Source organism: Saccopteryx bilineata, chromosome 3 (assembly GCF_036850765.1).
Source record: "Saccopteryx bilineata isolate mSacBil1 chromosome 3, mSacBil1_pri_phased_curated, whole genome shotgun sequence".
Taxonomy (NCBI): Eukaryota; Metazoa; Chordata; class Mammalia; order Chiroptera; family Emballonuridae; genus Saccopteryx; species Saccopteryx bilineata.
Window position 1 is genome coordinate 130,577,651 of NC_089492.1, and position 22,818 is coordinate 130,600,468.

Here is a 22,818-nt window from a genome sequence, read left to right on the forward strand (position 1 = left end):
CATAGTGTTATGGGGGGGGGCTCTCAAAAGGCTGGGAACAGTCATGGACACTCAGGGTTGATCTCTGGGGGTGGGACCTAGGAATCTACATCTGTAGACAGCTGTCTGTAGGTGATTCCTCTGCCCACTGGAGTTTGAAAACCGTCGGTCTGTGGAGTAATGTAAAAGGGGCTATGCTTATTTGGGGTTCCCGATGCGTGGTGAAGACTGAAAAGATGTGTCTTTAGTGCTGCCATGGTTTGTGGCAAGGCCAGGAACTGTGCAAATACGTGGGAAAAACTAAGAGAGACTAAGTGTAAAAGCTGTTCAACTTCAGATAAGATTAAACTATAGGAAATAAACATTTTGTTGTTGTGTATTACAAAGAATGCAAATTCATTGCAGAAAAATCAGGAAGCTTGTGTAAGCAAATATAGAAAAGAAAACATCCATAATTTTACCACTCAACTCCTGTTAGTATTTTGGTCTTTCTAGAATAGTTATATATACTTAATTTTTTTAAATGTTTATTTCCCCCCCTGGTTATCAAAATAATATGTTTATTATAAAAATGATTTATTTTAAATTGGTATAAAATGTTTTCATTGGCGATCCTTTATTGCTCTGTTCAGTGGTGGTCTACATTTCTTTGTGAGTATATTTTGATTTGCTTTGCCTATTTTTCTTTCATGTGATTTTCTTTATGAATTCATAAGAGAAGTTTATAGTTTATATGTTAGTGGTATTAACTCTTTACCATACCTTGGCAGATATTATAAATATCGTTTAATTTTTTAAGGTTTTGGTTTTATTTTGCGAAAACTTTTTAATGCATTTATATGATCACATCTAGTTCTAATGGTTTATCCAGTTGATTTGGGGGTGGGTTGCCAAATAAAACAGGCACTGCTTTTGTAAATTTAAGAGGAATTGAAAGCGATTGGACCATTATAGACCAGACTAGTACGTCTCACATTTTAATATTCATCTAAACCACCTAGGACTCTCTTTATGATCTATTGTCCAATTCAGCAGGTCTAGCATTTGTGATAAGCTCTTAGGTGATGCTGATGCTGCTGGTCACTGGACCACACCTTAAGTAGCAAGGGGCCAGAAGCTTCCAAACATGGTTGATTATAGCGGTACTTGAGGAGCATTTGGAACCCAGGGTTTCCTGGGTTATACCCTGGAGATGTCGGGCTGTGGAAATGAGTCCCAGCATGGCCATGTCTGGCTGGGTGACTTGGATTCAATGCCTTGGCTCTTCTGAACTCTTGGGTCCCCTGTCGATACAACGGCAAGACAGTGCTTACCTTTAGAGGCTCTGGGAGGATTCAGTGAAAGAATAAAACAGATCGACATTTTTTTTTTTTGAGTTAGAAAAATAATGTAATATAGAATGACTGGGCTTGGTGCCCTTTCTGGGGAGTAGTTCTTGGACAAATTTCTACTTCTCTGATGATTGGTAGTTTCAATATTTCTACTTCTTGAATAAGTTTTTCTAGAAAATTTTCCTTTTATCCATATTTTCAAAGTGTTTAGTAATGAACTTCAGGTCTTATTTATTGGCAATTATTATTTTCCTTTTCATATTTCTTTATTTTTTCCTTAAGATTTATTGATTGATTTTAGAAAAGGGGGAATGAGAAGGCCCAGGGTTTTGAACCAGAGACCTCAGCCTTCCAAGCTGATGCTCTGTTCACTGTGCCACCACAGGCCAGGCCCTTTTCACATTTCTAATACTGTTTATTTATGGTGGGTTTTTTTGTATGTAAGATGCTCATCCTTGCCAGAAGTTTATTTGAATGGTCTTTTGGAGAGCCACCTCTTAGATTTATTTATAAATGCTGTTAGATTTAATTTTCTAGCAAATATTTCTGTCTTTCTCTCTGCTGATTCCTTCTTCCTGCCTTTCTTAATTTTTATTAGCTTCTTGGATTGAAACCTTCATTTTTCCCCCTTCCTATGTAAAAGAAGTATTTTAGAAGCATGACTTTTTTCCTCTGTTAATAGTTTTCATTGATACTGATATTAATCTTCAGATCAGTGTGACTCCCCCCCCCCCGCAGAAACAACTGTATTTTTATACTCATATCAGTTTACATATTAATCATATTTAAAGTATGTACTTACCATAGCAAGTACAGCTAGTGTAAACAGATTGGAAATAAACATAATTGTGATTTTGATTTTATTCCCCCTTGACCCTGGAGTGATTTAGGAGGCTTACTTAGGATTTCCAGATGTTGTGTTTCTCTTGGGTAGAGAGGGCTTGCCCAGGTCATTCCAGGCTGTGACTCTGTGCACCACGTGGTCCTGCATGTCCTGGCGGAGCCTGTGTGTGTGTGTAACTGAAGCTTCGCCTTTCCTTCTGGGGTATGCACCTCTGCAGGTGGAGGACAGGGGTCTTGGGAGAAGAGCGGGGTGGTCCCTGTTCTGAGACTGTTGTCCTCTCCTGATGACAGCCAGCTGGACACTGTCCAGATGGCCTCTCTTACTTGCCTGTTACTCTTCTGTTCTGTCCAGGGCCTGGGGTGGTGCCTGGGACTCACTGTCCGCGGTGATTGGAAGAGCTGGGGGTTGGGGGAGAGCTGGGGCCTGAGTCAGAGCCCCTGAGTTCCAGAGCCCTCCTGCTGCTGCTGAGCCATCCTTATCCTGCTTCCTGTTTCTCATCTGTAAGATGAGGATAGTGTTACTGTTTCACAGAAACTGGAAGTCTTCGAGATCATCTAGTAACATAACTCTTAAAACATTTTTTTTTTAATTTTGGCATAATTTCAGAGTTTCAGAAAAGTTGCAAGAATAGTACAAAGAATTCTCTCTTCACTCAGATTCCCAAATAGTAACATTTTACTACATTTGTTTTATTCTTTTCTGTCTCTCTATAATTTTTATTTGAACCATTTGAAAGCAGGTAGCAGATGTGATGCCCCATACTTCTAAATACTTGAGTATGGACTTTCTAAACTCACATGAGTAACCAAAGCAGTGATCAAAATCAGGAAGTTCACATGGGTACAGCCCCACTTCAGACTTCTATAGACCTATGAACCCTAATCTCACAATTTACAGACCTCATTCAAATTTTGTCCATTGTCACAGACTCTTCTGTAGGAGAAAAATTCAAGGATCACATGTATTCAATGGTCAGGCTTTATCTCCTTTACACTGGAGCAGAGCCTCAGCTTTTCCTGAGATTTAAAAATAATTTTTAAAAAGCAGATGAGGGATCTGAGGCCCAGATAGGTGAAATGACTTGTCCAGGGCTTACAGCAAATCAGTTTTAAAAGAGCTGGGGCTATGAATCTGGTCTCAGTGCTGAAGTGCTCTCCTACTTACACTTCCTCCCACCACTCCCCTTAGCTCCCTGGTGAGCACTTAGCTCCTAGGTCTTTATCATCAGCCAGCCCCTCAGGCAGAGGTGGGGCAGGCCCAGTTCCCCAGGGAACTGCCTTCTCCTACCCTTCCCTTTGCCCCTCTGCAGTGCCAGGCCACAGCATCCACCTCCACCCCTTCCCTTGCTGGTTAGGTGTTGGCTGGGGATCAAGGCCATAGCTGGGGAGAGAGGGACTTTAGAACTGGTCTAGCCACTGCCTCTCCCTTGAGAATGGGGTTGGGGAACAAGGATCACTGCCTTGGGTGGGGCCTGGCTGCTGCTTTCTGAGGTGTGACACCCACGGGTTGGAAGTGTGGCCATTAACCCCCCTTGGCAGTTTGAAGGTTAGTGGCTGGGACTTGTTCATTTCAAGCCAGAAGTAGGAGCCTGGGATATGTCCCTAGGCTCTGCCAAAGTAGGCAGGTCACCTGCTCACCTGTCCCAGCCCTCCAGGGCAGGTTCTGGAGAGGTCACTCGCATTACAAGGGGGGTCGCTTAAGAGATAATTAACTGTAAGGTTATTTTGCAGCATCAACCACCTCTTGTATTGTGGGTTTTAACAAATGATTCACTTTTTTCAACAAAATGGTTTGCATTTATCTTTTTAAGGGTATGCTAATTCCTTCATACATATTCTTGTCTTTGTTTTTATTTTACTGAATCTCTTGTGAACTCCCATCACCAACTTTTCCTTTCCTTTCCTTTCCTTTCCTTTCCTTTCCTTTCCTTTCCTTTCCTTTCCTTTCCTTTCCTTCCCTTCCCTTCCCTTTCCTTCCCTTTCCTTCCCCTTCCCTTTCCCTTTTCCCCCTTCCCCTTCCCTTTTCCCCCTTCCCCTTCCCTTTCCCTTTTCCCCCTTCCCCTTCCCTTTCCCTTTTCCCCTTTCCTTTCCCTTTCCCTTTTCCCCTTTCCTTTCCTTTCCTTCCCCTTCCCCTTTCCTTTCCCTTTCCCTTTCTTTTCCCCTTTCCTTTCCTTTCCCTTTTCCCCTTTCCTTTCCCTTTTCCCCTTTCCTTTCCCTTTTCCCCTTTCCTTTCCCTTTTCCCCTTTCCTTTCCCTTTTCCCCTTTCCTTTCCCTTTTCCCCTTTCCTTTCCCTTTTCCCCTTTCCTTTCCCTTTTCCCCTTTCCTTTCCCTTTTCCCCTTTCCTTTCCCTTTCCCTTTCCCCCTTTCCTTTCCTTTCCTTCCCCTTCCCCTTTCCTTTCCCTTTCCCTTTCCCTTTTCCCCCTTCTCTTTCCCTTTCCCTTTCCCTCCTTTCCCTTTCCCTCCTTTCCCTTTTCCCCTTTCCTTTCCCTTTCCCTTTTCCCCTTTCCTTTCCCTTTCCCTTTTCCCCTTTCCCCTTTCCCCTTTCCTTTCCCTTTCCCTTTTCCCCCTTCTCTTTCCCTTTCCCTTTCCCTCCTTTCCCTTTCCCTCCTTTCCCTTTTCCCCTTTCCTTTCCCTTTCCCTTTTCCCCTTTCCTTTCCCTTTCCCTTTTCCCCTTTCCCCTTTCCCCTTTCCTTTCCCTTTCCCTTTTCCCCTTTCCTTTCCTTTCCTTTTCTCTCCTTTCTCCTTTCCTTTCCCTTTTTTTTTTATTATGAGGACCTTTTGAACCAACCTATAATTCTTGTCTGACTGTATTTGTGACTCTACTTAGCTGACCAGCAGGTTTCATGTTATTGGTTCTTGTATTTAGGGACCCCACCTATACATTTTCAGAACTCATCTTTTTCCTCTTCACCCCAGAGCTCAGGGCCACACCATCTTGCTGGCTTCTCTCAGGAGTTACCATGCCCTGCTGTCCTGAGAGGTTCTCCCCTTCAAAGTTCAGCAGTGGAGTGGGAAGTGGTCTCCCCACCATAACCACCACCACTCCCCCTTGGGTAAGACCTCTGTTACTTTTACTTTTAACTCAATGGGGAAATAAAACTCAATGGGGTGATAAACACTTGTGATGGAGTTACAGAGAAGAGGTTTTGGCCCTTGCTGATGACTCAGTGGATAGAGCATCCATGTATGGACATCCCAGGTTCGATTCCCAGTCAGTTCACATATGAGAAGCGTCCACCTGCTTCCCCTCCCCCCATTTTTCCTCCCACAGCCAGTGGCTTGATTGGTTCCACTGTGGCCCCAAGCACTCAAGATATAGCTTGGTTGGTCCCAGCACACAGCCTCAGGTGCTAAAAATAGATTGTCACTAGAGCATTGGTATCAGATGAGGTTGCTGGGTGGATCCCAGTCGGGGCGCATGTGGGAGTCTGCCTCACTATCTCCCCTCCTCTCACCTAAAAAAAGAAAAAAAAATATTTTTAAAGAGTGTTTTTCTAACTGATATTGCTGTCAGTCCTTCTCCCTGCCAGCTTGGTCCTCTGCTTCTTGAGCAAGTGTTTAGTTTCTGCTCTTCTCTTAAAGCTTTTTACCAAGATGGTAATGGAATTGAAGGTTTTCTCAAGATTTTTTTATTGAGCTGTAATTCATATAACATACAATTTGCCCATTTAAATTGTACAATTCAGTGGGTTTTAGTATATTCAGGGTTGTGCAGGCATCACTACTATCTATTTCAGAATATTTCCATCACTCCAAAAAGAAACTGCCCAATAGCATTCACTCTTCCTTGTTCCCCCAATCCCTCAGCCATAGGCCACCACTGATGCTTTTGTCTCTACGGATTTGTCTTACCCGGCATTTTATAGGAATGGAATCATACAATATGTAGCCTTTTGTGTCTGACTTCATTCCTTTTTATGGCTGCATAATATACTGCTCACAAAAATTAGGGGATATTTCACAATGAATATGAAGCAATAAAAAGAAGCATTTGGGCTTTTTTATTAAACAAGAACATCAGAAAAGCAAACGACAAGTCAGAGAAAGTTGTTCGATTATGCAGATGATATGCAAACCAACTTTTATCTCATTGGTGAAAATGCACAATACAAAAGGCTAAAAGTACTGGAGTATCTGCACGTTCCCTGATCCCCTAATTTTTGTGAGCAGGATATTTTTCTCCAAAGGCAGATTAGAGACAACTAAGTTGTTACCCAAATGAGATGAAACTCTTGTGCTAATGTGACTCAAGTCCTACCTGTTGTTATCAGCATTGTTACTGGCAGCCTTTGGGGTTGTCTGTCCATTCAGCCAACCAGAGCCGTGACTTCATGCCAAGTTTTCTATCCCTGTGCTCAGAGGAATCACACATCCAAAAAGATCTGGGAGAAGAAGGAAAGAAACCATCCCAGTAGTCACTGTGTGTCATGGGAATGTAACAAAACTGGACATTCAGCCTCAGGAGTATGTGTATGCTATGTATGTACCAGGAAAACATAGCAGCTGTTAAGAATGTGAAATTCTTGAATAAGAGTTAAGACTATGGAAAATACTTATGATACAGAAAAGGAAGAAATTAACATTTTATAAAAATCCCAAGTAAGACAACTTGGATTGTGAAGGTTTAATTTCAATAATAAATAAAATAATTTATACCACCCCCCACCGAATATACTCAGTGACCCCAGTTATGTAAATTAAGTCCATGTTCCATGGGAAAGAAAAGGCACCAACTGTAAACTATGGTCATCTCAGAGCAGTCAGAGTTTCTTGTTTTCAATTCATTTTCCACTTTGTGGTATGAGAACTTCCTGATCTCCCATCTCTCTCAGCATCTTCTTATTCTTTTTAAAAAATGTTTATTATATTGATTTGAGAGAGAGAGAGAAAGAGAGAGACAGGAACATCTCTCTGTTCCCATATGTGCCTTGACTGGGGCATTAAACTGATAACCTCTGTACTTTGGGCTGATGCTTTAACCAGCTGAGCAATCCAGCTGAGGCATTAGCATCTTCTATTGAAACTATTTTTTACCTTCCTTATCATTCTATTTTTAGGACTTTTCTTTATTGTCTTGGATCATCCACCAGGGTTTTCCCTGGCTGTATTGAGTTTTTCGGCCTTTGATATTCTATAAGTAACCACACAAAGGGCAGCTTCACTCACAGATCAACAGTTAATATGAGATTCATTGCTTTCATTACGTACTCAAAGCCACAGAGTATATAACATAGATGTATGTTGCCATGCACATTTAGAGATAGTGGTACAGCGTCTGACCTAATGGAACCTGTTTTTGAATGGGACCCAAGACAGATCTAGACATTTGGAAAGTCTCTGTCCAAGAGGCAGGGACTGTTTGCTCACTGGTGTATCCCCAGTGCCTAAAACTGAAACTTAGGTGGTAAATGCTCAATACCTATTCATTGGAGAAATGAATGAGTGAATACATAATTATATATCATATGAAAGGTATGAATGTGCTGATAGCATCACTAGGTGAAATTCCACAATTCTCTGGGGCTTCTACAACTATTTCCACTTTTTTTTTTTTTTTTTGCATTTCTTCTGAAGCTGGAAACGGGGAGAGACAGTCAGACAGACTCCCGCATGCGCCCGACCGGGATCCACCCAGCACGCCCACCAGGGGCGACGCTCTGCCCACCAGGGGGCGATGCTTTGCCCCTCCGGGGCGTTGCTCTGCCGCAACCAGAGCCACTCTAGTGCCTGGGGCAGAGGCCAAGGAGCCATCCCCAGCGCCCGGGCCATCTTTGCTCCAATGGAGCCTCGGCTGCGGGAGGGGAAGAGAGAGACAGAGAGGAAGGAGAGGCTGGGGTGGAGAAGCAAATGGGCGCTCCTCCTACGTGCCCTGGCCGGGAATCGAACCCAGGTTCCCCGCACGCCAGGCTGACGCTCTACCGCTGAGCCAACCGGCCAGGGCCTATTTCCACTTTTTTTTAAGGACCTTCCCTCTTTTGTTATTTGCATGCATGGTTTTGCATTTTTGCCATAACCTTCATGTACCGTGTGGTATTCTGCTATTTTGACTTATTTTATCTAACATTTTTCCTTAGTGTTTATACTGTATGGGTTTTGATGACTATGATGTTCTACCGAGTTGTATCATCATTTACCAAACTGTTGCCCTAATTCTGAGTTTTCAGCTTTCACTAATGTGTAGAAAAGACTTTTTGAAGTACAAATTTATAAACCTAACTTCCTAGGAGCCTCTACAAGATGGAAATGTCTTTATTGTCCTTGATACCTTTATCTATCTGTGTATTTACTTACCTCTTTATTTGTTTTTACTATTTGAATAACAACAATAAAGATTGAAGTTGTGAATTAGCAGGCACCTGGTCTGGGAGCTGGGGCCATGGGTTTGAGGCTCAGTGGATTGAATATGTGCCTGATAATATTGTGCTGGGGAGAAAATAAAGGGGGATGGCCAGCCAGTGAGCCTCCTGCTGCAATTGTCCCCATAAGAAACAAGTAAGGAGAAAACGGAAAGAAGGCTGACCTGAAATCCTCTCAAGAGGAGCGGTTAGCAGGGCTCAGGTCTGCTTGCATATGGAGGCGTAAAGAGGAAGACAGCAAAGGTGGTAGGAGGGCACCCTCAGGATGCCCAGGAGGATGACTCTTCCCGTGAGTTTTAAAGAAGTAATATCCAGAGGAGGAGTTGTTGGAAAAGAGAGACAGGTGCTAAGTTAGATTTTAAGTGTGTTGGGCTTAAGTTGCATCCAAGTGGGAAAGTGTCTGGTAGCTGGAAAGCTTGTGAAGCAGCCCAGGGGAGAGAAAGCTTTGGGGCTATTCGTGCAGGCTGAGCAGTGGAGTCTTGGGTGGAAGTGAGGTTTCCAAGAGAGCTGTGAGGCAAGGGGGGAAGAGTGGAGAGCAACTCTGTTGAGGAGTCATCTGGTAGGGGGAGAGAGTGGTGGAGCACCAGGATCCCATGGAGGGAGATATGGTAGTGGGCAGGAAAGTAGGGGTCTGCTGCAGAGAGGCTGGAGGGAGGCAGACTCCCAGGACCTTTCCTATCACCCATGACCCTCAGAGAGAAGATAATGGATGGGAAGAGGCCGAGGTTCCTGTTTCATTGTTCTCCAGCATTACAGACCCAACTTTGAGGTGAATATGTACAAGAACCCAAATTATTGGCATCCTTCAGTGTTTTGGGCTAACAGGCCAGTAGTGACTGTGGCTAATGAGACTTCTACACTAAGATGTGCTCTGTGATTTTTCCAGGGGCTTAGGATAAGCAGAATGTATCCACACACCCTAACTTCTGTCTTCTAGACAGCACCAGGCTTCCCTAAGTGGCAACTTCCCCTTTTCCTATTTCTTAGCCCACTGAGTGAAATTGGCTTTTTTGTTTTGTTTTTGTATTTCTTTCTTTTTAAAAAATTTTTAATGGGGTGACATTGATAAATCAGGGTACATATGTTCAGAGAAAACATCTCTAGGTTATTTTGACATTTGATTGTGCTGCATTCCCATCACCCAAAGTCCAGTCGTCTTCCGTCACCTTCTAACTGGTTTTCTTTGTGCCCCTCCCCTCCCCCAACCCCCTTCCTCCCCCCCCTCCACCCTGTAACCCCCACACTCTTGTCCATGTCTCTGAGTCTCATTTTTATGAAATCGGTTTTATGAGTGAGGGCTGAAGGGTGGATGGATGCCTTACCAAAAATTACATTTTCTCCATATTTTTGGGTAGTGAAATCAGTTTTATGACTGAGGGGTGAAGAATGCTTTACCAAAAATTACTTTTTCTCCATATTTTTGGGTGGTGACTGAAAGAAATTTAAGTCTTGAGTCCTTGAGAAAGGAATGGATGGAGGCAAACTCACTTAGCAGGAGTTCAAGTGAAAGGTTGAAATCCATAGTTATTGAGTCAACCGAATATGTGTGTGTGTGTGTGTGTGTGTGTGTGTGTGTGTGTGTGTGTGTGTATATGAACTTATTGTCCAAACAATGAGAACTCCAGCCGCAGGGCGGCCTGGTCACTGCTGTCAGCTCTGATGTTAGATTCAGCTTTTGCCACTCACCAGTTTTGAGCCTTGGAGTATGTTAGTTGACCTCTCTCTGCCTCATTTTTTCACCCACTAACAATGGATGTTGTTGGCTTGTTATGAGAATTGGAAGGTTACATTGAAACATAAAAGTGCTTATTACTTAATCCAGAGTTGATCACCCAGCAAACTATCACCTGCTGTCATCATGGTGGTTCTCTAACCCTCGCCCTGAACACACTTGACCAGCCCATGGGTTATGTGCGGTTTGGGTACCTTTGGGAGAGTGCATTAGTCAAGGTCAGTGGACTTGATGCTGGCAGTGTTTCCTTTCTCCTGACCTTAGTTTTTTAAACTTTTGGGTAGGAGGTGAGTAGTGAGAACTGGGTATGAGCCCGGGTGGGAGGGGCTGTGGGAGTGAGTACCCACCCTCTCCGGGAACCGAGGGGGACTTTTCTGGCCCTGAGACGTGCACTGCGTGGCCTGGCCAGGCCGGCGCTGCGGGTGGAGCGGGGGCACGCGAGCGCGTGTCAGGGAGTCGGGGCTCTTGCTGAGGAGCCGCCTCTGCCTCCTGACCTGTTTCTCGCGAGCTGGCGGCTTTGGAGGCAGCTGCTGCTGCTCCTTGCGCCAGGCTTCAGATGTGGTCGGCTCAATTTCCTCCCGCTGGCCTCGGGCCTGTCGCCACCGGCTGCTGGAGGCAGGGGCTTCCGCTGGCGTGCTGGCTCCTCCTCCCCGGCTGCCCACCCCCACCTTTCCCGCCCGCTCGCCTGGGGAGGACTGAGCTGGGGCGGTGGTTTCGGGGCGGAGCTGGAGGACTTGACGCTGCAGCCCAGAGAGTTAACCGAGAACTTTTAATAGGGGGGGGGGGGGGTTCCGGCTCAGCACCCCACCTCAACGAGATGCTCGTCTTGTAGATTTTTTTTTTTGCGTGTGTGTGTGTATGTGTGTGTGTGTGACACAATTTTCTAGCAACAGAAATAGAAAGAAAGAAAATTCACCCACAAATTCCTTTCTCTGAAGCTCTCTTTGGAAAGAGAGCTTTCTCTCTCAGGCTTTGTTCAGAGGCATGCATCGTTTGTGCCAAGTTTCAGGATAGTTGTAAATATTTTTTTCTTAACCCCCCAATAAAAATGTAATAACTACAAATACAACAAAATGTACTCATTCTCTACCACCAGAGATAAGCACTGTTAACATTTCTGCAAAATTTTCCCTTAGTGTGTTGTGTGTGTATTGTTAATGGAATTGAATTTTTAAATTCGGCAACATTTTGAATTCTTTCTTTTTTTTCACTTCAATAAACGCTTTCCCTGTCATAAAAACCCTCAGCATCATTTATGAATACAAGGATATTCTTGAGTTTCTTTATTTTTTTTTTCCAGAGACAGAGAGAGGGATAGATAGGGACAGACAGACAGGAACGGAAAAAGATGAGAAGCATCAATCATTAGTTTTTTGTTGTGACACCTTAGTTCATTGATTGCTTTCTCATATGTGCCTTGACGGTGGGCCTTCAGCAGACTGAGGAATTCCTTGCTCAAGCCAGCGACCTTGGGTCCAAGCTGGTGAGCTTTGCTCAAACCAGATGAGTCTGCACTCAAGCTGGCGACCTCAGGGTCTCGAACCTGGGTCCTCCGCATCCCAGTCCAACGCTCTATCCACTATGCCACCGCCTGGTCAGGCGAGTTTCATTTTTTTAATTTAAGGCATTTCCCTGTTCTTATATGTTCTTATTCTTTATCATTTTAAGCATTTCTACATCTACTGATGAAATATTATATATTGTAATTTTTATGTATAATTTGAAACATACTTGACCTAGTGTTTGATACACAGGCATACCTCATTGTGCTCCACTTTACTGAACTTCCCAGATGTTGTAGGGGTTTTGTTTTGTTTATTGCAAATTGAAAGCAAGACCCTCTACCATCAAAAAGATTGACTGACTTTGTTGCAGTAGTCTGGAATGAAACTTGCAATATCTCCAAGGTGTGCCTTTATGTTAAACAAATGATGTATAATGATAAACACGTGTGAATTCCTTACCCAAGTTAAGAGCTAGAATGTTGTCAGCCTAACTGAAACTACCAGGGTGTTTCCCCCAACCTATACCCCCTTTTCACCTACAGAAATAACCACTACCTTGACTTTCATGTTTATCATTCCCTTGCTTTTAAAAACCAAGGAAAATCTCAAACAAGTGTAAAATGTTTTAATTACATGTTTTATTCTTATATGATACATTGAACTTTTTTCTCTTATTTTTTAATTTTTATTAATTTTAATTTATTGTGTTTACATGGATTCGAGTGTCCCACTGAATATAACACCCTCACCCCCCATCCCTGTGACCTTTTTTTTTTAAATTCGTCTTTTATTAATTTTTTAGAGAGGAGAGAGAGTGAGAGAGAGAGAAGGGGGAGGGAGGAGCAGGAAGCATCAACTCCCATATGTGCCTTGACCAGGCAAGCTCAGGGTTTTGAATCAGCGACCTCAGCGTTCCAGGTCGACGCTTTATCTACCTCGCCACCACAGGGCAGGCCCTGTGACCCTTTTTTTTTTTTTTTGTATTTTTCTGAAGTTGGAAACGGGGAGGCAGTCAGACAGACTCCCACATGCGCCTGACTAGGATCCACCCGGCATGCCCACCAGGGGGTGATGCTCTGCCCATCTGGGGCATTGCTCTGTTGCAACCAGAGCCATTCTAGCACCCGAGGCAGACGCCACAGAGCCATCCTCAGCGCCTGGCCAACTTTGCTCCAATGGAGCCTTGGCTGTGGGAGGGGAAGAGAGAGACAGAGAGGAAGGAGAGGGGGAGGGGTGGAGAAGCAGATGGGTGCTTCTCCTGTGTGCCCTGGCCGGGAATCAAACCTGGGACTCCTGCACGCCAGGCTGATGCTGCCCTGTGACCCTTTTTATACCCCCTTTGCCCCCCTCCCCCTAACTCCCTTCCCTCTTTCCTCTAGGATTTGCTGTTGAGCTTTTTAGAATTGGTAGACTATATAATCTTTTGAAGCTTGCTTTCCCTCCCCCTTCCCCTCCCCCTCCCCTTTACCTTTTTTCCTTCCCTCCCCCTTTCTTTCTTTCCTTTTTTTCCCATTTCTTTTTCTTTCTTTTTTTTTAAACTGAGTGTAGTTTCTGAGATTCAGTATGTTCCTGTGGTTCATTTGCCCTGCTGTAAAATATTCCATTGTCCATTCTGTGGTTGGTGGGTACTTAGAGTATTGCTACAGTTTGGTTTTTATGCATTGTGCTGCTGTGAGCATTGTGTGCACATCTGAAGCACGTGTGCAAAGCTTCATTAGGAGTGGAATTACAGAACCATAGGATACATACATGTTCAGTGTCAAATGGTAACACCACAGACCCTTCCAGAATGGTTGTTCTGTTTTGCCGTCTGCCCGTGGTTTAGAAAAAGTTTCTGCTAAATGCCACCAGCCCTTGGTGTTAAACTAAAATACCTTTTTATGGTGCTATGTACCTGGTACTGTTATAAGTGTTCTTCAACATTAATTTGTTTATTCCTCATGACAGTCCTGTGAGGTGTTAGGTACTATTATCAACCCCCAATTTTCAGATGAGTAAATTAGGCAGAGAGAAGTTAACTTTTAACCACAAATTTAGAGATGAAATGAGGCACAGAGAGGTTAAGTAACTTGTCCAAGGTCACAGCTAGTAAGCAATGGGGGCAAGATTTGAACTAAACATTTTTGCTCTTAAATTCTATATACTGGGTTTAAAATGGAACCTCACAGTAGTTTTATTTTGTATTTCTCTGATTACTAAAGAAGTTGAGTATTTTTTCATGTATTTCCTTTCCATTATCTTTTCTGAAACTATCATAACATTTTATTTTTATTTATTTACTTATTCATTTTTATTAGAAAGAGGAGAGAGAGAGAAAGAGAAGAAAGAGATAGAACAGGGGGAGGAGCAGGAAGCATCAACTCCCATATGTGCCTTGACCAGGCAAGCCCAGGGTTTCGAACCGGTGACCTCAGCATTCCAGGTCAATGTTTTATCCACTGCGCCACCACAGGTCAGGCTATCATAACATTTTAAAACCATTCCCCTATTGTAGGGTGCTTAGGTTACCTGTAATTTTTTACTACTAATGCTTCTCAGAAAATCTTTGGCACATATAACTTTTTTATTTCTTCTGTCATATATTTTGTTTATATTCCTGAAGTGACATTAGGAGTAGTATTTAGTAGTTAAAAATGGCTGTGCTCTTCTGGATTGCTGTGTGATCTTTGGAAAGTTACTTAACCTCTCTGTGTTGTGTACTCATCAGTGGAGATAAGTCTTTACCTTGCAGGAATTTGCGATGATTGGAGGAGACAAATGACTGTGCAGTGAATAGCATGATATTTAATACATTACAAGAGCGTTCCATCAGAGTTATGTGGAAACTTTTCCTAGTTCCTCCTCTTCTTTTTCTTTCTTCCCTGAAACCACATTAATTACTATAGTGTCAGAGGGTATGAATAGTCACAGTCCTGCACTTCTGCCAGATATGATGACCTCAGGGAATTTGGCCTCGGTTCAGCTTTTCCCTGAGTATCACTCCAGCTGTTAAGAGCTCTGCTCTGTCTGTCCATTTTGTAGCAGGAAAGTGTCTTACTGATATGTGCATAGTAACCACACGAGCCAGTACCTCCTTTTACCTCTCACAAGAATACCCTCTGCCAACACTTGACAGTCTCGAGAAGTTAGACATAACCCTCTAAATTTGCTGTCAGCAGAGAGAGTTTGGATGTGGAGAGTACAGATACCAGCACCAGGCTAGACACAGTGTTCACACACATACACACCCTCGCACGTGCTGAGAACAAGCCAATGTGCACATTCTCTCAAAGCTTCCCCTAAAAGTCCCTTTCCTCACTCAGTTTTTTCATCAGTAAATCCCAGGAGGGAAGATCCTCTTAGGAGATGAATAATTGATCAGCTCTAGACATGAATACAACCCATGTGCTATTAGGGGAGTGGACTGTCCATTTGGGGGAGGGAGAGAAGGATAGGATTTGTGTGTAGATGGACGTTCAGCTCTAGGACTGGGGGAACAGCTGGAGCTGGAAAGGCTAGCTCCTTGGCCTGCTGCTGGAGGAATGGAGGAGTGAGCTGAGCCATGTTCTGGCAGTGGGAAAGAACTGGGTGGGATTTACTGGCCAGCTGGTTGGGGAGCAGCCACCGCTATCTCGGAGTCCTCTGAGAATTCATTCTTATAGATGCCACCGTAGAGGATATGCCCCAGACTGGCCTGCTTTCTGGCCACTGGCAGATTGACCACAGATTTGTTCATCCTGGGTGAATATGCCTTCTTGGACCTGTTTCTTCTAAAATGGTGCCTAACTGCTGAGGGTCAGCAGGACAGCCCCAGGGCTCTCTCCTCTTCTGACTTCCCCTTTGCCTGGAGGCCTTGAGAAGGCACTGTCAGTTTGTCTTTATCGTCTCACATCCCTTCCATTCCTCTTTCATGGGGATTGCTGATCTGGCTTTGGTGTACTGATCCTCTGAGAGTTGGGAAAGACTTGGAAAACCTAGTGGTGTTATTGAACCTCTAGATGTGTTATGGGCCAAATGAGGTGTCTCCAGCCTTACATGGCATCGGGAGCCCTCTGGTGGGGAGGGCAGACAAACTGTTGTTGAATACCTGTGCACGTTCAGGGGCCAGCTGTGGGAATTTGGGGGCATAAGAAAGGAGTTGGCTGTAGAGTAGGTGGGACCTTGGGAGTCCTGACCAGGCACGGTACAGGAATAGATTCCAGCAAAGGTTCCTGGACCCCCAAAGAAGACCTGGAGTCTTCTGAAGGTGAAACCTGTGATTTGGACCCTAGCCGGGTAGCTCAGTTGGTTAGGGCATCATCCTGATAAGTCAAGGTTGCGGGTTTGATTCTCAGTTAGGGCACATACAAGAATCAACCAATGAAGACATAAATAAGTAGAACAAATTGTTGTTCTCTCTCTAAAAAAAATTTATTAAAAAACTGGTGTAGTTAAAAAATACTTGTGACTTGGGGTGGCTATGTTACATGCACGTGAAGAAGAGTGAGGGTTAGATCTCTTCTTGGATCTAAAAAGGGTATCCCCTCTGCCTGTCTTGTGGTAACAAACCCCTGCTGCCCTCAGATGAGGGGAGTGTCTCCCCTGCCTGGGCAAGACCCAGCCTGGAATGGGCTGGGACCATGGACAGGGAAGAGCCCTGGTAAGCCTGGGTGTGTGGGTCTCAGCGAGGGCAGGGCAGGGGGAGCTGACACCTTGGGTGGGTCTCTCTGCGGATTGGGGGTGGGCTGTTCTAAGATCAGTGTCAGGTTTCTGAGTCCTGTGTGGCAAAGGCATCCCTGATAGTGTTGGCCGTCTTCAGACTTCGTCTGTGCATGCACAGTGACAGGTGCCACAATGGAGGAGACTCCAACTCTGCTCAGAGTCTCTGCGGGCCATCCTTTCCAACTCCTGGCGTGAAGAGGCTTGTACCAGCCAGGTCTGGGCGGGGGGGGGGGGGGGAGCAGCAGTTCTTTCTGAACACATATTGAGCACTCTGCTGGGTTCTGAAGGTGTGATCGAAGCCTTGTCCCCCAGGATCTCACAGTGTGGCTGGTAATACACTCCAAGGAAAAGATCCCCAAAAGAAGATGTGCTGACTGTAGGATCTGGTTCAGACCCTGTGGTGGGCAGGGCTGGGCAAGGGGGACTTTATCAGGAGGAGGTTGATTCTATTCCTTGTCTCACCGTCTACATTTGCCTCCGGAAGCATGCTTCACCCTGGCTCTCTGCTATTGCCTTAGCTCAGACCCCTGTCTATTATCACTGATTTGGACAGTGGCATTAGTCTCCCAAATAGTCTTCAGGCCACCAACCTTGAACTCTGAAGTCTTTGCTCTGTTGGAACACTTGAGTGCTCCTCCTGAGATGTCAGTCTGCTCTATTGTGTTCATGTTGTGAGCCACACACCTGCCTTCCCCACACTTGATGCTCAAGATATGCCCAACAGCTCACCCTTTCCTGCCAGTGGCTTACCCTTCCCCAGTCTGCCAGGCCCTCTCTGATTCCGTGCCTTTGCAGTGCTGTTCCTCCATCTGGAGTTTCTCCTCCTTTCCCCTCCTCCAAAACACCTGCCCATCTTTCAAACCTCATGCTGAAGGTTACTTTGAGGTGAATTTAAGAGAGAGAGAGAGAGAGAAACATCGACCTGCCTTTCCACCCATTTACGCATTCATTGGTCAATCCCTGCGTGTGCCTTGACTAGGGATCACACCCTCAACCCTGGTATACGGGGATGATGCTTCAACCAGCCAAGCGACCCTGACAGGGCCGAGGTGAGACCTTTCTTGACATACATGTTCACCTACTCAGAGAGAAGTGACCTCCCCTTCTGTGCCCCCCCAAAACCATGGCCCTTGTATAGACTGTTTTTACTGCATTAATATGTTTTTTTAGAGCATTTATTTATGTATAGGTCTATTTCACCCTTTTACTTTATAAACTTATTGATGTTCCTAAAATAAACAGTCTAGTCTATTCAGAAAGAAGCTACCCTAAAATTTAGTGGCATAAAACAGCAATCTTTATTATGCTCAGTCTTGTCGATCCAGAAGTCAGCAAGGACACAGCATGGGTAACTTGTCGCTGTTCCTTGACGTTTAAGGGCTCAAAAGCTAGAGGTAACTTGACATCTGGACTGGAATCCTCCAAGGGCTTCTTCACTCACACATTTGACAGGTGATGCCAGCTGTTGGCTGGGACCTCAGCTGGGATTGTCAGTTGGGCACCTATATGCGGCCTTTCCATGTGGCCTGGGTGTGCTCACAGCATGATGGCTGGGCTCCAAGAGTCAGTGTCCCGAGAGAGCCAGGCAGAAGCTGTATTGCCTGGTGTAATCTGGCTTTCAAAACCATGTAGTATCACTGTCACTATTGTCACAAGCCCCCTTGGATTCAAGGGGAGGCAATGTGGACTCCACCACTGCGTGGGAGAAGTGCAGGTGGGATAGAGGGGCTATAGTGGCCATCTTTTGAGAGTAAAATTTGTCACACTTTCTAAGCACTGGGTGCATGCAAATAGCATTCTTAAAATAAGAAGGTTAAGCAAGAAAGAATTATGAAAGTTGATGACAGGGAATCTTGAGGGAGAATGAGATATGTTCAACAACAGAGATTGCAGGGTGGAGAAGAGCCTGTGTTATGTGTGTGCGTTTATGTGTGTGCATGCACACATGTATAGTGAGAGGGAAGAGGACTTGGGGGTGTATAGAGCTGCTTAAAGGAGCCACTGTCAGGTTGGAAAATTTTTAAATGTCCACACAAACGAAGGTCCCAGTGAGGAGAGCAGGAGCAGAAAGAGAGGAGATGGGATAGAGAGACGTCCATGTCTAGAGTTGTTTGGCTCTGGCGACTGGGTGGGTGTGTAGGAAGGACATGGATGGTGTTTGGGCTAGGGACATTGGTGAGTGCAAGAACGCTGGCAAAGATAGCAGTGTTAGAGAAGGAGCTGCTGGAGAGAGGGAGACAGTTCTGTCTTAGACACGCTGACTCACGTTTCAAGGGTTGGAGTTAGTCGGAGGTCAGCACACAGGTTCAGGCAGAGGGCAGACATAGAGGAGCAGCCCCAGCATGGTGGTTGCAGGAGCCCAGAGGGAGTGACAGCTGAGGGAGAAGCTGGAGGGTTTTAGCGCTGGTGCATGTCTGAGCGGGGAATGTGAAAGGGCCTCAGCTCACCACCATCCCCTTCCTCCAGTGTTGTCCGGCCTCCCTGTCAGCAGTCAGATAACGGCGTGGTTTTCTTTTTCATATCTCCATTGATAAGAGCTTGCCACCTCCTGGTTATTGGAGGGACATGAGGTTCGGTGCATTTTTTAGTATCTCTAGTTATTAAAGCTCTTCACTAAATTGAGCCTAAGTTCTCTCTAAAGCTTTACCCGTTTTTTTTTTTTGTTGTTTTTTTTTAATTTATTTTTTGTGACAGAGACAGAGACAGATAGGGACAGAAAGGCAGGAAGGGAGAGAACTCTTTTTTTTTTTTTTTTTACAGAGGCAGAGATAGACAGGGACAGACAGACAGGAATGGAGAGAGATGAGAAGCATCAATCATCAGTTTCTCTTTGCGCGTTGCGACTTCTTAGTTGTTCATTGATTGCTTTCTCACATGTGCCTTGACCGTGGGCCTTCAGCAGACCAAGTAACCCCCTGCTGGAGCCAGCGACCTTGGGTCCAAGCTGGTGAGCTCTTTGCTCATGCCAGATGAGCCCGCACTCAAGGTGATGACCTCGGGGTCTCGAACCTGGGTCCTTCCGCATCCCAGTCCGATGCTCTATCCACTGCGCCACCACCTGGTCAGGTGCTTTACCCATTTTCTAATTCCACCTTTTAGGGCCACTCAAAATGAATCTTAATTCTTTCTCCAAATGACAGACCTTCAGATGTTTAAAGACCTTGAGTTGTTGTCTTCTGTGGAACCAAAGTCACTTGTTCCTTCTGTGGTTTTGAACTGTCCTGCTTGCTGTTCTCTGTGCCCCTTGCTGTTCTCTGTGCCCCTCAGAGGGTACAGCCCCTCAGAGAGGCCATGTTGCAGGTAGGGACTGTCTGGGCAGAGCAGGCCTGCCGCTCCTGTGCTGCAGGTCCTGGTCTGTGAGGTCTGTGTGTCCGACTCTGGGTTGAGACCGGTTAGTGGACTACGAAATGCAGCATGCAAGAAACAGGGAGGGATGTGTTAATCTAGTAAGGGGACATGCTGTTTTGTAAAATTGTCATATATATACAGTAAGTATATAGTAGATCATGGTATAAAAGTATTTCTTACTGTGGATTGTAGTAAAAATGGGAAAAAAAAACCCTGGGTTCTAAGACCCTTTAAAGCTATCAGGTCACATCATATTTGGCGAACCATCAGAGTCTTCTGTCCCTCCTGAATCCTAAAACTTCTTTATGTGCACGAGTCAGAGTCGCCTTCATCTGCATAGTCATCACTATGTGCTGCTTTCATCTTTCATTTGCACAGATGTGGTTTGGAGCCTATATCTAGGACTCTCTTTACCTTGTTAGATTTCTTTTTCTCCCTAGCTTGGTGACCTTTTAGACTTGGTCTTGTCATTTATCAGAGGTTTATCCCTCCCATTTTCAGCATCTGCCTATTTGGTAAATGTGCCTTTGCTATCATTATTGATAACTGTGTCGAACAGGACAGTGCTGAGGACAGAGACCTGTGGCAGACCACTAAAGGCTTTCCCCCGGTTGATACTCCACTCATACTCTGAGCACGGTCACTCAGGCAGCAGTGAGCGGCCCGCCAAGCCGATAATTCTCTGTAGCTGTCCGCAGAGGGAGCCTGGCCTACCATTTGAAATTTGAATATCTAGAGCCTGAATCACAAACCCAAATGCCTACAAGGGGCTTGGCAAGTAGCACAAGTGAACAAAGTGATAATTAATTCAGGCTGTTGATAAATAATCCCTGACCATTGGCCTTGGTTTCAAGAAGTCAGTGCTGCACAGTGAAGCTGGGTGTGAGCTGGCTGGCATGGGAGCCAGTGCTCAAAGTTGCCAAGGCAGAAGTGTGGACTTTTAGGAATATCTGGGTTTCAAGTGAAATGTGATTTTTTTTTAATGTTGGGAAGACAAACACCCAACACTGTCCAAGTTCCCCCCACTATCTGAAAGTAGAGTGTTTCAGTGAAACCTGTCGTAAGTTGAAATGGCATAAAGCTCAGACTTGCTGTTAATTTACATGGGAAATGTTTTGAGCATTCCCAGATCCAAAAATAATCTACCAAATCATACTAAATATGCAGAATTATGTCCAGTTTTACACTAAACATAACACCTTTATGAGCTCATGTAAACTTTTCTGATACCAAGGGCACATCTTGCTAAGGGATGCACACAGTAAATCTGATAAGCTCAGATGCTCACAGACACAGTGCGGCCGATGCTGAGATGCTGAGGGTACCTCCTGGGAAAGGAGCTTGGAGGGACCACTCCTGCCACTCGGGTGCCTGCTGCCTCTATGATGGCTTGCTGCAGAACAAATGCTGTTTGCACTTTCTTTTCTTTCTTTCTTTTTTTTTTTTTTTTGTAAAAGTTAAAATCCTCTGTAGATTTTATTTAAAGAAAAACAAATACTAATGTTTGTCAGCCATATGTCTCCTTATCTCCTGGTTCAGTAACCACAGTGACACAAAGCGGTAAGATTAGTTGGATGCTAATGGGTTGATGGCCTTGGTTGTACCTGACTCTAGTAGTTCCATTAATTACCCATTCAGGAATCTTACCTGGGGCTGTTCTCACTCAGTGTCCTGAAAATTGGAAACAACTTCCCTTTTTCCTACCTGTTGGCACCTTCCCCTAATGGCAACTGTCCTCCAGGGTCACCAGCAAGCATGAGGAATGTATGAGTGGGCTCCCTGGCCAGGAAACTGGAATTTAGAATTTCTTAATGTCTCCCCCACTATCCTGGCTTCACTTCCCTCATATCTGTGTCTGCTCTTCCCTTTCTTTTCTTTTTGATCCAAAGAACATTTTCCTTCCCAGGGAATTGAGAGGCACAGGAGCAGGCCTACCCCTTCCTTGTTCTTACTCACACACCAAAAATAACCTTTTCAGTCCTTTTCATTGTCTTGACCATTTTGGGGAAGCCTCAGCTCATGTGGCATTATTCTTCCTGGCACTGTTTTTGTAAATCAATCTGCTCTCTCATTTCTCCTTGGTTACGCTTGCTCCTTCTGGCTTTTATACACGAGCACATAAGGTTTGACCGCTTCGGATTTTGTAGCCTTTGCAGCCATGTTAGTTTGGGTTTCCAAGAAGAAAGGAAGGGAGTGCTGGTTGATCAGCCACATTCCTAGAGGAAAGGTATTTGTTCCTGGTCTTCCACCAGGGTCAGGAAAAGGCTGGCATATTCTGTGGCCAGGAGGGTATGGGAAGCCCTTCACTACAGGAAGGTTTGGACACTGTCTTGATGAACCACCAACTGGTGGGGGGACGGAGCTGCTTGAATGATAGTGGTGGCATGTGATTAGTACTAATAGAAACATATATTAGGTGCCATGGGAACCCAGGGGAAGGAGCCACAGGTAATTCTGCCAACCAGGTCAAGGAGGAGGTGACATTGTATGATAAGCCAGAGTAACCTCACAGAGGCTGAGTAAGGCATTCCAGGTGATAAGCACTGATTGGCAAGGCTCAGAAAAGCATATTGGAAAAGCATTGAGGTCCTTTCCACAACTGGGGCAGTGATGAGGAGCAGGTGAGGACCACAGGCGGGGCTTTGGCTCACCTCCCTAGGGCTGATCAAAAATCCCAGTTTCCGCCTGACCTGTGGTGGCGCAGTGGATAAAGTGTCAACCTGGAAACTCTGAGGTTGCCGGTTCAAAACCCTGGGCTTGCCTGATCAAGGCACATATAGGAGTTGATGCTTTCTGCTCCTCCCCCCTTCTCTCTCTCTCTCTCTCTCTCTCCCCCCCCATCATGAATAAATAAAATCTTTATAAAAAAAAAAAAAGAGGCACATATGAAAGCTGTTGTTTCCTGCTCCTCCCCCTTCTCTCTCTCTCTCTCTCTCTCTCTCTCTCTCTCTCTTAAAATAATATCTAAAAAAAAATGTCAAAAATACCAGTTTCCAACACCACTTTGGAGCCATGATGGCCATGGTTGACAAGGGACATATATC

At 45.0% G+C, this 22,818-nt stretch overlaps 1 protein-coding gene across 5 annotated transcripts in view; it reads left to right on the forward strand.

The window, feature by feature from the left end:
* Positions 1–22,818, forward strand: part of TET3 (tet methylcytosine dioxygenase 3) — a 121,576-nt gene that overhangs the window by 34,661 nt on the left and 64,097 nt on the right. The window contains exon 3 of one of the 5 annotated variants that reach the window (XM_066267413.1): positions 5,070–5,206. The exons of the other annotated variants lie outside the window; for them this stretch is intronic. The gene's annotated coding sequence lies outside the window, so the exon portion shown is untranslated. The remainder of the gene's footprint in view (positions 1–5,069; positions 5,207–22,818) is intronic. 5 annotated transcript variants of the gene reach the window in all.